Genomic DNA, 12,488 nt, shown 5'->3' on the forward strand with positions numbered 1-12,488 from the left:
TTAATTATGTGAGTTACCATGTGAATGCAAATTATTAGATTTTCTACAAATTTTTTTCCTTCCTTATAAGAAATTGTTTCAGTTTAGAGACAAGTTTAGGAGAAAAAGACTCTAGAATGAATGTTTCCTCTAAAAAAGGGTTCCAACAATCCCTTTCCACTAATAAGGAATGAATACTAGTGGATAAAAGTGAAAAAAACAAACCCAATTGTTTATTGACAAATAGACTACCCGCACAGCAGGGGAAAAAGACAAAAAATGCTGTCTATTGAACTGTCAGAACCCTCACACACACATGCCAGAAAAAAACCCCAAAATGCCAGGGACAAATGGCTGCTGAAGAGCCCCAAAGCTCCCTCCACGCCCACCTTAAAGATGCAGCAACCATTTCTGGGCATAAAGCAGACCATCAGGGCATACACGATCATTAAATTTCCCCAAGACAGACATGTCGTAAGTATTATAAGAAATCCTAAGTGCAGAGAGCTGCTTTAGAACTTCATCACGTGCATGTTTGTCCCTGGTGCCTTCGGGACAAAGTGTTAATCAAATGTATTAATGTTTATTGCTGCTTTCGTTTTTTCCTTCCTTCTCTCATTTGCGTAAGAAGATGTCTACTGCACACTTATTTAGTCTAGTTCCTCTAGGCTAGTGACACGTTAAAGTCACTACAGAAAGGTAATAAAACATATGGGTTGACTCTGCATACTATTAAATAAATTGATTTTTTTTTCTTTCAAATTAACCAGAGGATATTTATTTCATTATCTTCTGTTAAAAGTTACATAAACAGATAGTCTCAGATCTACAAGATGGTCTGTCCCTTTTTTTCCTTAACTTTCTTTATTACAGTCTAGACTGAAATAAAGTAAGTTTATTTGGAAAAAAATCCATCTTGCTAGATGGTATCTCTGTGCCTCATCTTTAAATTAAAAATTTATTTTCTCTTTAGATTAAAAATTTATTTTCTATTCCAGTGCAATTCTAATGTTAACTTTTCCATTAGAAGTAGGATTTTAGGTTAATGTTAAAGCAGACAATACATCATGAATAATTTTAAAGCTGTTGGGTTGTCTTAATCTTGTCCTTAGCAATGAAGGGCTTAGCACAGGTTGTAAAACTTGACTAAGAAACAGATGGACTCTTCATAATGCACTGTGCATCACCTTGTGTCATCATGGCCTGAGCTGAATGAAATTGTGAACTACTTCATGGACTGCAAGCCATGCAGTTGTATTTTTATTGTTACTCTTCCTTTCAATTCTATTTTCAGCCATCTGGAACTGTGTATAAGTTCATATCCATTCTGAGTTAAAATTTGACAGAAAGCAAGACTCTCCTAGGAGGAAAGTTTTGTGTACAAGGAGCTGTTCCTCAATTAGCCTTCTGTACACTGGTTTCCTCCGCTAATTCATTAAGGGTTTGCATATGCAAATGTCAGCCTCCTGTAATGTCTACAAAAAAAGCTGTGCGCAGGTCAACCAGGGATGCACGCTTAGCCTTTCCTGTCAGCCTAACATGGATATCTGGAATGTCCAGGTGCTTCATGGACACCAGTATTGGTTCATAACCTTTTTACAATGATGTAAGTTTGCCTTCACAACAGTAATTGAAAATATGTCCCAGAAACAATAGCTAAAAAGAGCTGCATATAAAAATAGCAACATTTTGGAGTTTCCTCTCTAACCAAAATATTCTCATGTCTTTAATCTTCTTTAAATGCCCTCCCCACTTTCTTCCTTTATGACAGTTTATGAAAGAGAGTCAGACAAGAAAAAAAAAGTGAGGAATCAGAAAAAGTCTGTGTTAAAGGTCTTCAAATTGAAACTATTTGTGAATCTACATACAGAAAACTTCATAGCAAATGTAAACGCAGTCTAAAACACAGAACTGTATAATAGTTAATGTAACTGTAATAGATACTGGAGAAAGTCAGGAATTTATGGTCCATTTAAGATTATTTTAGAGCATACCTTAATTAAAGGGAAGCAGTCAATCAGCTAAACAGCACATTTCTCTGAGCACTCCAGATTTGCCCAGTACACACCAAAATGTGATACTCATCATCAGTCAGATTGTTGTCTTTGTTTATATTGTTGTATTCATGGACATGGTTAACAAAAAACAAAGAAAGACATTCTACTGACAAACAAAATTATTTCTGGTTATTTCAGTGAGTAAAATATAATTAACAGGTCCAGCAATCTTTCTAAATGTAAGTATGTTCATATATGCAAAGACTATACATAGTGATTAAACTGCTTTATTTTATAGATAAAGATTATAGAGATTTTATACTAAATACACTAAGGTATTACCATTAGAGGAATGTAATGTGCGGAAAAAATGTCACAGAATGGTTCTGTGTATTATTAATAGTGGAATAAAAATATTCAGAATGACAGGACAAGGGTGAAAGATGGAAAAACTGTGTGCAGTGTAGTAGGCAAAAAATGTGAGCTTTCATAAATTTGTTTTTATTTTTTCCCCTGATATTTTTCATTGAAGAGCAGTTCCAAAATGCCTGAAATATTGTCAAATGTAGCTCACAAGGTCTGAAAGGTTCACCACATGCTATATTTTTACATTATTTCTTGAAGCTTCAGAAAGCACTATGGATGCCTGTAGACAACCATCATTTAGCTCTCCTGGGAGAGTAGCAGGAGTAGATCACATGTCGTCATAATGATGCTTTGTTGCCAAAGGAAAGTACATAGACTTCACAGTTTCCTGGATCTCAGCAGTAAAAATATCTGTCATGATCTGTGTCAGGCCTTTCGCACTATCCTGATTGTTCCAGATGAACTGAGAAGATATTTGGATTTCATACTTTAACCAGGAGAGGCATTTTCAACTTTTTTTGCTAGCATCTTACTGATGTTATTTGTCTGCTCACCTGGGGAAGTTCTCAAACCTGTCACTCACGAGACTCTACTTGGAAGGCATGATTAGATAGCCCCTAGAAATGAAAGAGGTAAACAGTGTCATAAATGATTACTGTCTCTTGAGACATCCTCATTTTGCCGGAAGAGCAGAATGTTGCAGCTGGACAAGTGCAGCCGCATTCTTGATTTCAGCTGTGATGACTTGCAAATATAAGAAATAGATAAACACGCTGTGTCCGGGGGGGCACATAAATATGACCCAGTGATAATAAGCAGCGAATCTCATTCACTGCTATCTCAGAAATAGTTCTTCTTTATAAAAATTCAAGGTGAGATAACAAGTGGCAAAATGCCTGTAGCATGCTTAAGGCTGGTACAGCTTTTTCTGTTTTTTCATTTGCTGGGTATCCTAACAGACACTCAGCAAATAAAAATTTACAGATTTGCTGTGTCTTCAGTCAAAGTTAGTGGTTATATGACCTGTTAGCTCTGACAGTTATTAATAGATTTAATATTTTTCTTTTTTCCCTTCACTTTTCAAAATTGTCACTTAAGTGGAGTACCTTTAATTTTCTAAAATAATTGTAGTTGTTAAAGGATAAAGTCCTGGCCAAGAGAGTTATCTGTGTCTGCAGTGTACCTAGGATGTAAATTAAGTTGCTGAGTCTTCCTTTAAGGACAAAAGTACAGATTCTGAAGCAATTCATGGAGCACCGCTAGGCATTAAAAAAACATATTACTTCTTTTTAGCAGCAAAGCTCAATGAACAGTTATAGAATGCACCAAAGAAAAAAAATCATCCAAACTTTAGATTTCCTCAGCCTTATCACTCTAGGTGATTTGAAGTATGGAGTTCTTTTTATCTTAGAGTTTGGTTTTACCCTTGTAGCTCAATGTATTCAGCAGGTTTTCAAGATTTCAGTGTTTCTAGCCAGGCCAAAGATTGTGGTAAGTTCAGCTGTTGTATTCAGCAGCTGAAATGAAGTTTTTTTTCATGGAATCACAGAATGGATTGGAAGGGGCCTTGAAGATCCTGGAGTTCCAACCTCCTTGCTATGGGAAGTGACATCTACTAGATGCAAGGTTGCTCAAGACCCAATCCAAACTAGGTTGACTCAAGACCCAATCCAAACTAGGTTGACTACTTCCAGAGTTCTGGCATCCACAGCTTCTCTGGGAAACCCGTTTCAGTGCCTCACCCACCCTTACAGTAAAGAATTTCTGCCTGATATCTAATCTAAATCTCCTCTCTTTCAGCTTAAAGCCATTTTCCCTTGTCCTTGTAAAAAGACCCTCTCCAGCTTTCCTGTAGGGGCCCTTTAGAAAGTGGAAGGCCACTAAAAGTCTCTGGGGAGGTTTATCTTCTCCTAGATGATCAGCACCAACTCTCCCTGTCTTCATAGGACAGGTACTCCAGCCCTCTGATCACCTTTGTGACCTTCTCTGGACTCATTCCAAGAAATCCATGTCTTTTCTTGTGTTAGGCAAATTTTGATACAACCCAGATAAAAATGGCAATGCAAGCAAATTTACACTTCTCAATAATATTCCTAGAAAATCTGACATACCAAAATGTTGACCAGGACAGATTCTGAAAACCAGCAGGAAGGACAGTTTTAGAGATAACAGTTTTAGAGAAAGTGTCTTTTGACAAAATAGGAGTAAGAATCAACTCAGCCTTAAACATAATTAACTTAAATCTGTAGGGAAAAAAGGGGGGGGTTCTAGAATTTATTTTGCACTTTCATGATGCATTGAAAAGCTTCAACTTGCTTTCCTGTAGAAATATACCTGAAAAGATGAGCAATAGAATGACAGTGCTGTTCAGATTTTTATAATTTTGGCTTCATAATAAGAGGGAAGAGTGTGAGTGTGTGAATCAGCACATGGAGGTAGCCAAGGCAACCACCAAGCCAGAGCTAAAATGTGAGGAGCAGATTTATTTCATTACCTTGGTAGCAATGCTGGGCAGCAGAGACACATGGGGACACAGGCTCTGTTAGGCTTAGTTCATCCCAGCACCAAGCACTGGGGAGAGCGAGACCTCACTGCCTGCCCCAAGATCACAAAAGGCTTCCACACGTCTGTGAGAATGTGTCATTTCTCTACAAGAACTCTGCTCCTCAAAACAGGCAGAGGATATACCACATCAGCATAAAAACCTGAGTTTTCCCACACTGACATTTTTATTTATAGCAATTGTTAGCATTCCCAGCTGCAAGGTTAGTTTCAGTGAGACTATTCCCTTCTCCTTAGCAGTTTTAAACATTTCCTCTCAACAATGAGGTTGAACATCACAAAAATTTTGGATTTTCTGGTTTTATGTTTAGAATTGTAGTTGGATTTAACACTTCTGAATTTGATAGATTAATAGATGACACGGTCTTGAGGTTTTTTTCCAGATCTACCCACCAGTTTAGGAGTGTTCCCACTGCCACTGTTCTGAGCTGCTTTGGGCAAAGATTAGTGATTGGAGTGCTAGTTTGTGGTCTGTGAAACTTGAAGCAACCAGAACAATATCAAATTCACCTTTACTTTTTTCCTTAGGGCTTAAACTTCACATCCAGAAGTGGAAGTGGTATTGTCACTCTGCAAGCCTCAGTTACAATGTCACAAGGCCATTTAGTGGTGGGGACTCCATTTCCTAATATCTGGATCTTCTTATGGAAGCTAAAGCTTTATACTGGTTTTCACTCACTCACAGAAATAAATGGCCAAACTATTTTTTTGAGTTAAGGATAGATACAAAGAGATCTAAGATCTACACATTTATACTATGCATATAAGTGATCTTGTCAAAGTTACAGATATCAAAAAGTTCCTAGAGTTATAATTTTTGTATATATGAGGGGAAATCACAGTAAATCCCTTACAGTTGTGTATGGAGAGAGATGTCAAAAAGGACAGCATTATATACAAGAGGACAATTATTCAGGACACCATCAGTGCACAAAATGAGCAAGGTGAGGCTAATTACACTCTGAAATCAAGTGTAAGTTTTTTACTTGGTAGCTTCCAACCCATCTCTTGAACTGAAATACTCAACAGTATTGTGGGTCGCCATTTATTCTGTCTTCCTTTTTTTATTCTCTACTGAGAACAGAAAAGAACTATGGAACAGTTACTTTCATGACATTGAACAGTTGATTTTTGGTCCTTTTTCTACTGTATTGACCACTATAGTGGTATAAATAAAAATACTCTCCTTTAGAAAAGACAGAATTTAAGAAAAACAGTAAAGCCCCTTTGTTCAAATGAATGATGAAAATGTCCTTTTTGTCTGGAGATTTTAATGGTAAATCTTCTTTCTCTGTTCTTTGACATTTAGCTGGTAAATTCAATATCTTTCATTAGGAAGAAGGTACTATTTCTGAAGAAGAATGTGACTCTTACTTTCCTTTTGCCTTAAGATTTGGCACTGGCATTATTTATACTTTTATCCAATAAAGAGAAGCTTTCTGGAAAGTGATTCATGTTCTGTCTGTTTAAAGAATGCAGTGGCATATACTCCCCTCAGAGGGAAAAAAAAAAAAAGAAGGATTTTTAGGCTTTTTTCATATCATATCTCTCCTCTTTATATCATTTTAATGGTTTCTTCAGTTTTCATGAAACGGAGGCTTTATTGACTAGTCAGCCTAAAACACAGTGCTAAATATTATATATGAGCTAAATAAGTTGATTGTTATTTTTCCAACTAGATGTCTGAAAAATATGAAACTCCCCATTGTGATCGTCTAAGGAGAAATCTCATTTAGTCTCCGAACAATCTATTGCAATGCTACATTTTGGTTTTGTTTGCATTTATTGCCAGAAGTGAACTAAAAAAGTACAAAAAATATTAGGGGAGAAAAGGCAATATTTTAGGAAAATTAATTATTGCTTTAATTTAAATAATAGTTCATTACTTCAATTTTTGGGGTTTTTTTAGATGGACTTCCTCCTCCAAAACAGTGGGTTGCAGAGGCAAAATCCATTCTTCCTTTTTATATATGCTGATGGTATAGCAAGAGTTAATATTGGCTGTTTGTCTGCTGTTTTTCTTTTCCAAAAACACCCCTTGAACTTACTAGTTCCTTGCAAACAGTAAGGAAATAACAGAAATCTCCAGACACACAAGCTAAGCTAAGTCTAATGCTTGAGTGACCATATTTTTAGAATAACTGTAGTAGTCCTTAGGACAGCAAAGCAAGGGAAAGATTTTCTAGCTAAGGGGCAAAAACTCATGCTAAAAGGCTAAAGGCTACTCCTCTAAATGAACTTACTTGCAGATGGAACTTAGGTGTTCCTTGTGTGCAGAAAAGTTTTTTAAGGTCTCCGTGGAAGAGTTATCAGCTGCAGGGTTCCAGTGTTGGTGAAGCTGGGCATTTAGTTTCTGTCTCCAGAATCAGACTACCATTCAACTGAAACAATTTTTTAAAAGTTGAACCATTAAGAGAAATGTTTCCTTTTTAGGGAATTAAAATGCACAGTATCAAGTTTTGTATACAACTGAGTTGATTAATCTTTTCTTCAAAGAAAACTGCAAGGATTATATAATCACGTGACTGCAGATGCCAGTGGCTCTAAGGAAAACACTAAATACTATAAACCCACAGGAATGGCTGCCCTACAGCAGAGACTGTGAGTCTAAGATAAACTCCCTGAGTTACTCCAACTCAAAGCAGGAAATATCAAATTGAAATAATTTTCTGAGCCAGAACACGCCTTATTCTGCTGAAGAAGGAAAATTCACAACCTTTTTCATTAAAATGGAGGAAAAGAGAAAACATTGTCATCTTATTGCAAAAGTTCCATACCTTCTCGTTGATTTCTTGAGGGCAGCTTCTCACAGCACTAACTCCTTCATCACAGTATAGCCAACAAACTGCAGCTCTCCCCTCCCACTCTTTTGTAGCACTCATCTTCATTGGACACAGCTGTGGCCTGTTAAGGACACGTTTGTTCCTAATCTTTGGTGGTTAGCACAGCTGCAACTCCTCAGGTGTGAGATTGCCTTCTGCACTATCTTTATTTTCTTACATTCTGTCCCTCCACGAGAAAAGGCCAAAGTTCACATGAATCCTAGAAGGTTCTTTAGGAAATCACAGAATATTTGAGGTTCAAAGGTGCCACTGGAGACCAACTGCAACAACTCCACTTCTCAAACTAAGGTCAGCTACAGTGCATAACTCATGTTGAATTCTGAGGATCTCTGAAAACAGAGACTCCACAAACTCACTGAGTAACATGTGCCAGTGCTTTGTCACCCTCACAGTGACAAAGGCATTCCTAATGTTCAGAGAGAACTCCTGTGTTTCAGGTTTTGCCCATTGCCTCTTGTCCCATCATTGAGCGCCGCTGAGCAAAACCCGGCTCTCTCCTCTTTACACACTCCTTTCAAGTATTTCCATTCATTGATGAGATCCTCCTGAGCCTTCTCTTCTTCAACAGTCCCATCTCTTGCAGCTTTCACTTACATGAGAGATGCTCCAAAACCTTGGTCATTTTTGTGGCCATTTTTTGGCCTGACAGCTTTCAAGCTGCTAGTTTTTTCCAAGGATGTATGTACAGATAATTGTCAAAGCCACTCTATAAAGCATACCATAAGAGGAGTAAGGCAAATTAGAAATGCCTGCTTTTTCAAGAATCAAACTGTATCTTCATTAAGTTTTTATGTACAGATAGACTTTGCATGCTGTTAACCAGTCTTTTGTCACTTGGAAAGCCAAAAGAATTGCAAAGTGAAATTGGTGAGGGAATCTTTTTGTGTCTGAGAGTAAGCAAAGGAAGAGTTATTAATTAATAAAGAAGGCAGGGCCCAGACTTAGCATCTTTGAAGCTCTTTCAAACTATTTCTTAATTCCTTTTCAAGGAGTTTTGAGTTTTTAAATGAGCTGTGAAGGGTTCATGTATGGAGATGTCTAAGACTCATATCAAGAGTAATGTTCATAGCTTCTTGCATCTTTAAAGGGCCTTTTAAAGCCCTGGTTCTTGCTGAGTGTTTATTTAAAAAGGGCTTAAGATACTACTTTTTCCTGAGGTGACCACACAGGAGAAACACAACAAAGGTCTGAAAAGGTTAAAAAACCAAACTTTACTGGCAAACTTTAGAAGGTCAGGAAGTTTAAAGCAAAATTTAAAGCAAACATTCAGTCAAAACAATGCACTTCACAAAACATTGACTTAGCAAACTCTAACCCATCCAACCTTAAGAAGAAATCAGGAGCAGAAAAGAACAGAAATAGAGAAAGAGAGAAAAGCAAGATACAGCAACTGCCTCTTAGATCCTAGCATGGATAATGGAATCAGTGCTTGATTGTGGAAAATGAAGGATTTTTGGATGAAGCTTAACCAGATGTCTTGATGTCTTTTTGTGAATTCTATGTGTGCCACAAGAATGAACTAGAATGAATGTGTAGTAAAAGCTTTTAAAAACTCAACAGAAAGTGCTTTGCTGTTCAAAACACCTTGTTGCAGTGCACTGAATTACTAATGTAAAAAACAACCCACAATGCACTCGCACATGCACAGGAACTAATTTTCTTAGTCATTCACAGACCATTTGAACCACAGACCATTCCCCATCTTTTTAAGAGAGAAATGGACCAGGTGATGGATCATTTGTAGTAGCAGCTGCTTTGTAACTAAAACTGTACAAAGTGTTCAGATGGAGCTTGCAGTTACAATTCAGTCAGTGCAAAAGCTGACTTCACAGCATCTGGGCCACTGGTTGATTTCCTTCAATAGTAGTGGTGTACATTTGGGGATATGGTTTGTTTTCTTTGCAAATGTTGACACTGTTAAACTAATGATCTGAGCAAACTTAACACATTTATGTGTATGAGTAAATATGCACATGCACATGCACATGCATACAACAGATACGTGCAAATCAAACATGCTGTAGTGTTCATAAGGCACTCTAGTCTGCCTTTCTTCAAGTGTTTTATCACAGAAATCTTGGTAAAGGAACTTTTGCTGGTGCATGTGAAAAAAAATCAATGTTTCCTCAAACAGCTGTTTCTATGTAAAATACATTAATGTAGTTAATTAGTATTGACCTTTTAGAATATTCATCATGCCACTGCTTTATTGTCTTGAAAGTTCACTTTAAAGGAGGTATAGCTGGTCCTGCAGGGAGAGGCTGAAAGAAAATGCAGTTGAGTTTTAATTTTATGCTAAAGGAACTGGTTTCTGCTGGATAGCGTTAATTTGCATCACCATTATACATACCATATTTATTTTGTGCTACTGTAAACTTTCTTAGACTTTATTATTCTTTAGGTGGTTACTGTAGTAGAACACCAAAGTTGCTTTTACTGAAATTGCTTAATAGTCATACTTCAGCATATTTTCATGCAAAACCAAATGTTTTCATCCACATAAGCAAAGCAATAAAGATTCCTCAAATACCATCACCTGTCCAGTGAAGAATAATCATCAGGATTTTACTATTAAGGGTCTATTTAATACCTTAGGTGAATAATTTCTCAGGAGTGTTCAGTCACTTTGTATGAAGACGCATAAGGTTATTGTTGTTGCATACTTCAAGTTTCCCTATTTTCTGTTAATATTTTTCTGGAGCTCTACTGCACAGGCTTCATCTGCTGTTTTAGAAAGAAACTCAAACATGATTATCTAATAGTAAGCCTATCAAAACAAGAGCTGATGCAGGTCATAGCCATGGATATTTTTGTTTTCCCCTAAAAAATCTGAAAAATCTTTGACAAACTGTTTCTATATCCAAGTTACAAACAAGAGGAGCAAACAAATGACTTAAAATCTACATGGATTCTTATATTCTTCTTTTTCAGAGTTTTCAGAGTGCTTGCCACTGCATAGGAGGCTTGCATCTTGCAAAATGCTAGTCTGGATTTCTGCAGTTTTAAAATTAGTACTGCTGTATTTGGGTTATTCTGGTGCATCTTGCCTAGCTAGCTGGTGGCACTACTAAATTCTCCAGTTTACCAGTTACTAACTACCAAAGATAGGTTTTAGGGACAGTCACTTCAAAACAGTGGCCATCTCAGCAGCATTAATTCAATAGTTTGATATTTATGTATGGGGTCATGTAGTGAAATAAACACAGTTGTCTTGTTTTCATGTTAGTATCAAGTACATTTGATAATCTCCAAGCTACCATAAAAAATGCATCTGATTTTATGAATGCAAACAGAGCCAGTGAAATTTCTGCTCTGACATTTTTACACAGGCTGGAGAAGGAATTATTCATAAGTCAAAAGGCTCGTAGTGGGTCACACAAGTGCAGGAAGCGACAGTGCTCTGCTGCACCAGTGTTTCCATCTCCACGGCAGCAGCAGGACAAACTTCCTTTGGATGGGAGGGCTGTCTTAATCATCTCTGCCATAAGTCAAAGAGGTAAATAAATGTGGGAATTGGGAAGAAGTGAATGTGTATATAACTCCAGGAGAGCACACAGAGAAGTAGTCTATAAACCCAGTGTGTTTAAGTAGGAACAGATGCTCATTAAGGACATAGAGCGGGAAGGAAGGACAGCAGGATTCCTGAGGCTGCATCTGGGAGCTGGATATACAGAGAAATCTGTTAGATTGGGTGTTCATTCACTCATATAGCTTAAATATAGATTACTGTAAACATTTGCAACTGTTTTGTATTTTACATTTGCTTTTAAGTTGATTTTTTATTCTACCCTAACTGAGTTAAAGAAAATATTCAGGTGTGTCAAAATGCTTCTGACTAATTTTAAGGGAGAAGGAAGTCTTGAACACAAAGCCTGGACTGCTGGAGACACATTTTATGATAACCAAGTTATTTTCAGGCTTGACACATAGGCATAACTTGTCCCAATGGGTAAATTAACATCTCAGAAGCCAGGAAAGGGACTTTCTCTCTCGGAGATAGGTGACATTTGGGAAGGTTCTTCTAATGTGAAATTAATAGAAAGGTCACATGAATGTCCCAAACCGCAAAGGTCCTTACAGTTGTTCACACTTGAAAATAGAAATACAGCCCTTTACAAAATGTGTTTTCAAAACTTACCACAGAGGGGCCACACTTTGCCCCAAGCCTCTGCACGTTGCTGCTCTGCTGTACAAAACCATTTCAGCTGAATCACATGAGAGTAGAAGTGGGCAATTTGGCAGGTAAATGCAAGCATGCATGGAGATACCCATTCCCCTGAACTAGTTTGTTCTGCAGTGTGTGGTTTAGGATCCAGCATCAGGCATCAAATAAAGCAATATAAAAACTCCTAACCTGATTTTGCCACTGCTGTTTTGCTGTTTCTGCTGCTGCCATTCATACTGTCCAAGGATAATTAATCTCTTTGACGAAATGGAAGTGCTTTTTAGGGGGATGCAAATTCAATGCATCTTACTCAGCATTTGTTCTGTCATAAAGGTAAGCAATCTCTGACTGTATGTGAAGACTTTGCACTTCCCATGGGCAGTAAGGAAGTGAATTTTTAGCTAGTGTCGTGCTTCTTTCTGCACCTGATGATTAATGTGCTGGTAAAAACTTCATGCACACTTAATCATTCATAACCAAATATAACTGATTCTGTGCTGCTAAAAGCTTCAGCATTTATAATTAAATGACAACAGTGGAAAGAAACCAGCAAAATCTGGAACTAGACAGTTTGAA

The 12,488-nt window shown here is 37.3% G+C and overlaps 1 protein-coding gene and 1 long non-coding RNA gene across 2 annotated transcripts in view; one reads left to right on the plus strand and one right to left on the minus strand.

The window, feature by feature from the left end:
• The window catches only part of GPC6 (glypican 6), a 723,435-nt gene that overhangs the window by 140,908 nt on the left and 570,039 nt on the right, over window positions 1-12,488 (plus strand). The window lies entirely within an intron of this gene.
• LOC132069798 (uncharacterized) lies at window positions 1,784-7,740 on the minus strand. Its single transcript, XR_009417825.1, has 4 exons — window positions 7,682-7,740; window positions 7,148-7,285; window positions 2,897-2,959; window positions 1,784-2,805 (listed from the first exon to the last, which is right to left on the minus strand). It is a non-coding gene; the product is annotated as an uncharacterized LOC132069798 (long non-coding RNA).

This window comes from Ammospiza nelsoni, chromosome 2, assembly GCF_027579445.1.
Source record: "Ammospiza nelsoni isolate bAmmNel1 chromosome 2, bAmmNel1.pri, whole genome shotgun sequence".
Lineage (NCBI taxonomy): Eukaryota > Metazoa > Chordata > Aves > Passeriformes > Passerellidae > Ammospiza > Ammospiza nelsoni.